The sequence below is a fragment of the Elephantulus edwardii genome, unplaced genomic scaffold, assembly GCF_000299155.1.
Source record: "Elephantulus edwardii isolate Elephantulus edwardi_28Jun2011 unplaced genomic scaffold, EleEdw1.0 scaffold00044, whole genome shotgun sequence".
Classification (NCBI taxonomy): Eukaryota; Metazoa; Chordata; class Mammalia; order Macroscelidea; family Macroscelididae; genus Elephantulus; species Elephantulus edwardii.
In genome coordinates, this window is record NW_006399794.1 from 15,966,378 (window position 1) to 15,971,789 (window position 5,412).

Genomic DNA, 5,412 nt, shown 5'->3' on the forward strand with positions numbered 1-5,412 from the left:
AACAACAACAACAACATATTTCTATTGAAGGAAAGATTTTTTTTATTTCATCAGTAAACTTGATGTTTGATGTAGGTTTGTTTCTGTGCATGTTGTTATTGTTTTTGCTATGTGCTGTCAAGTCTATTATGACTCATAGCGACACTATGCATAATAGCTCTAGATCCTGCTCTATACTGAGCCTGTCTCACTCTCTGATACACCTACCCTCATTACCCTAGTTATAGTGTCAGTCCATCTCATACAGGGTCTTAATTTCCTTTGCTGTCCCTTGACCCTTCCAAGCATCATATCTTTCTACAAAAATTGGTCCCTCCTGTCAACATGTCCAAAATACGTGAGATGGAGTCTAAAAACCCTTGCCTCCAAGGAGCAGCTAGGAGCACCTTTTCCAGGACAGACCTGTTCTCTTGGCAGTCTATGGTATGTTCAATACTCTTCTCCAGCACCACACTCAAAGACATCAATTCTTCTGTCATTGTCCAATTCTTCTTGGTCATTCTCCAGCTCTCTGATGCATAGCAAATAATTCTGAAGACCATGGCCTAATACTCTATCAAATATAGGAAGTTCCCTTTTGCTGGTTACTTTTATAAAATTAATTTTCTAGCTATGGAGATGACCCTATGGGTGTTTTTTTTTCTTACTTTATTGTGTTAGATTTTTTTTTTTTACTTTATTGTGTTAATATAATTAAGTTGGTTATTTTGGTTGACTTTTCAATGCTAAACCAATCTTGTATTACTGTAACAACCATAACTTGGTTTTTTTTGGGGGTTTTTTTTATAGTATTCCATTTATGATTTTTTTATTTGTTTTGCTGTTATTTTGCCCAGAATTTTAGCATCTGTGTTTGGCCTGTTGTTTCCCTTTATTGTAATATCTTGTGTTGTTAAGTGCCATTGAGTACAACTCATACTGACCCTATGAACAAAAGAGCTGTAACTATAATTATCATCATTTCTCTAATGTTCATAGAGTTTCTAAAGGGCTGTGGTTTAAGAAGTGGATGCCAATCCTGCTTCCAAGTATGTCTTAACCTGGGAGCTCTACCAAACCTGTCCACCATGTGTAAGCATTAAGACATTTGACACACCAGTGGCAGAGCGTTTAGTATCACAGCAACCCCAAGTTACCTCAGTACAGCAACATCTGACAGATTAAGTGCTATACCACTTAGTACAATGTTCTTCCCAAACACAAATAGTATCAGGCCCAAGAGGGCCCAACATTTAAATACAAAAGCCAGTCCAAGAGGTCCTGATTGATTTAAACAAGAGGCTTCCTGCCCACAGGTGATTGTTGAATAAATCCAGGCGACCCATCAGCTTATACACTACACAGGATTGTACTATCTTAGTATTAGATTTTTCTATCAATGTATTCTAACCTCACAAAGTGAGTTGACAAGTATCTCCACTTTTTCTGTTCTTTTGAAGACTTTCATTTTTTCCTTTTAAGGGAAAGCAGCTTGCCTTTTGTTTTAATTTCCTTCTAATGTTTTTAAGCTTTAGTTTGCTTAGCTCCACAATCAAAACTCTTGGTACCAGCAGCCAGGAAATCAAAAGACAAATTACACTGGGAAAGTCTGTAATCAGGGACCTCTCCAGGGTACTGAAAAACAACGATGTCAGTGTGAAGACTAAGGTGTGCCTGATCCAGAAAAAGAATTGATGCCTTTGAGCTGTGGTTCTGGAGAAGAATATTAAATACACCATGGACTAGGGAAGCTCTGGTGGCCTAGTGGCAAGAAGCTATGCTGCAATACCGAAAGCACATGATTCAAATCCACCAGATGCTCCACTGGAGAAGGAGGGGCAATCTCCTTCTGTACCAGTCAGATCTGATTTGACAGTACACTGCCAGGAGTTTCGTCCTAGAGAGGGTAAAACCAAGCTGCTCCTTGGAGACAAGTATTCTGAGGCTTTGTCTGACATACTTTGAGTATGTGGCAAGGAGGTACCAGTTCTTGGAGAGGGACATTATGCTTAGAAGGTTGGAGGGACAGTGCAAGAGAGGAAGACCCTTGATGAGATGTATTGACTCAGTGACTGGGGTAATGAGAGTAGGTATGTCAGAAACAATAAGGTTGGCACAGGATAGAGCAAGTTTCAGGGCTATTGTATATAGGGCTGCTATGAGTCACAAGTGACTCAACACACATAACAACAATGTTTTTCTTGTAGTGCTGGACCCTAGGTGAGATATAGGGAGGAGGGGGAGAGGACATGGCTCTGGCTGTGGGCTCTCAGACTCTGTCCAAGGGATAGGTGGCTGTTAAGGTTGCAGGAGGACCAGGGGCAGCTCCTGCTACTCAAGTGAGGAGAACACTAGGCAGGATAGGGCGTGTTTCACCCCATCCTCATCACTTCTGCCCTTTCAATTACCACTGCTGCTGGTGGTTCTGGCCTCTGCCAGAAGCTCTGTCAGCAGCAGCAGCAGCAATAATCAGAAGCTGGTTTCCACAAGGTTTTAAAATGGTGTTTACACAACATCCAAATAAATATGTCCATCTCACAGAATGTGTCATGGACATATTGATGCCTTTGAGTTGTGGTCCTGGAAGAGAGTTCCAGTACCCCATGAACTGCCAAAGGAACAAAGAAGTCTGCCCTGGAGGAAGGGCAACCAGGTTGCTCCTAGAGGGAAGGATGGTGAAATTTGGTCTTGTATGCGTACTTTGGGCATGTTATCAGGAGATGCCAGTCCTTGGAAAAAGACATCATGTTGGGAAAGGGTCATCAATAGAGAACAAGACCCTCACCAGGATGGATTGACAGAGGGATTGTAACAATGGGCTTGAACATGTCAAAGATTGTGAGCATGGTAGAGGATAAGCAAAGTTTCAAATCTGTTGTTCTTAGGGTCACTATGAGTTTTAGTTGACTCAGTACATAAGAACAACTACAACAAACAACAGCTATCTGCACACCACTTTCGGTAACTAATAGAATATGTAGGGTATTTGGACTGTGAAGGAATGGACGGTCTTGCCTCCTTTTCTCCCTTCCTACTGGCTAGAAGGTGAATGCTGTAGTGAGCCATGGGTCTCAGGATGGTGGAGCCACCATACCCAATGCATGATGACTCACTTCTAAGAATGGAACTCACTCCTAGTACTCCTATCCCTGTCCAGTCCTTCCACAACCTAAATAGGGTGGATGTATGCAACCAATAGGATATGGTGGAAATTAATGACTGATTTCAAAAGCTGGGTTGTGACTTCTATCCTTCTCTGTCTTAGATCACTCACTGTCAGCTGCTATCATAAGGACACTGAGGTAGCACTATGGAAAGAACCATGTGACTAGATGCTGATGTCTCCTGCCAACATTCATTTTTCCTGTTAAGCGTTCAGCTGATTTCCACTCAGGTCAACATCTTCATGGCAATCTCATGAGAACGTCGAGCCAGAATCAGTCAGTTAAGCCACTTCCAAATTCCCAAGTATAGAAATTTGAGGTCACCCAAATGACCATCAAATCAAACAGCAGAGTTTACAGAAGAGTACCGTCTTCAGCAGTTTGGCAGTGGCCCAAGGCTTATCTCGAGGAGACATATGAATATACTTTTGCCTAGTGGAATACATAGGGTTGCTATCTAACACAGGTGACTCAAACAATAACATTCTAGGACAGGTTTGGAAGCAGGAGTGGAATCCACTTCCTAAACAACATGCCTCTGGAAACTCCATGAACTTTGATAAATGTTGATAGTTGTAGAGGGATTTCAGGCCTTTTGTTCATAGGGTCACTATAAGCCGTGCTCTATTCGAAGGCAATCAACAACTGTGGTGAAAATCCCAATAAGACTCACAGGGAAGAACACTGGTGGTTCAGTGGTTAAGCGCTCAGCTGCTAACCACAAGGTTGATGGGCTAAAGCCAACAGCTGCTCCACGGAAAAAAGATGTGGCAATTTGCTTCCTTAAGGATTGCAGTCTTAGAAACTCTATGGGGCAATTCTGCTCTGTCCTAGAGGTTGCAGAGAGTCAGAGTCAACTTAATGGCAATGGGTTAGGTTTTTACTGTTGTTTAAGAGTCACAGGAGACCCATAAGTCTTTATGAGTATTATATTGGCAGAAATACTTCCAGGCTGGATGAAAGAGGCAGACAATATGAAATGAAAAGAGATCTTTGTACTTTGTACAAACTTGTACAAGCAGGAGCCAAGCTGAGAAACTACTCAGCCAAAAATACAGGCTACCTTTTATAAAAAGAAAGAATGAGTCAGAGGACAGAACTAAGGGCCATGGAGAGCTGTTGCTAAGTCTTGAATCTGAATCAAAGAGCAGGAAATATGGACCCTGCTTGATTTTTCAGAATCACTATGGGACAACGACTGCTATATGCTTCCTATTTATATTCTCTTAAAATGGGAATATTTCTAAAAATTAGTATCCCTAATAGTTGAGCAAATTTCTTAGGGGCTCTGGTGGCATAGTCTGCAGGGAATTGCATTGTTAACCCAATGATAGTGTCTTTCTGGCAGTTCCAATCGACCAGCAGCTCCATGAGACAAAGTGGCACTCTTCTCCTGTGCTATTTACAGACTCTAAAAACCTCCAGAGAGGTCTGGTGGTCTAGTGATAAGGAGTTGTACTACCAACTCAAAGGCACACAGTTTACATACAGCAGCTGTCCATGGGAGAAAGATAGATAATCTCCACCTGTACAATTTATTGCCTCTGAAAACCCACTGCAAGGTCAACTATGAACTGGCTCAGACTCAACAGCAATAAGAGAGAATTCTTTTTTTTATTTTATTATTATTTTTGTGAGTCTGTGTACCGTCAAATCAGATCTGACTGGTACAGGAGGAGACTGTCCCTCCTTTCCCGGCAGAGCATCCGGTGCATTCGAACCATGGGCCTCTGGGACTGTAGTGCAGCTTCTTGCCACTAGGCCACCAGATCTCCCCTGACAGAGAATTCTTGATAAGAGTATTTAAGGCACTGAGAAGCCTGAACTTCACCTACACTTGATTTAGACAACAAAACTCTGGATTTCAAAACCAGAATGTTATAATGGGATGTAGAAGCACTCGGGGCACAGTGACCAAAGCACTCGGTTGCTAACCAAAAGGCTGATGGTTCAAATCCACCAGCCACTACACAGAAGAAAAAAAACTTAGCAGTCTGCTTCCCTAGAACAGTCTTGTAAATTCTACAGGGAAATTTTACTCTATTCTATGGGATTCTTATGAGTTGGAACTGGCTCATGGCAAGGGGTTTGGCTTTTGGTTTTGAAAATAGCATGAGATTATTGGTGGCCATGGGAGACAATGAGAGTATTTTACATGTAGGTGGGATATACATGAGGATGAGGAGGAATTCTATGGTAGCCAACCTCCAAGATGGCCCTAAATAGTTCTGACCTCCTCCTATTCACAGTCCTGTATGTTGTCGTTGTT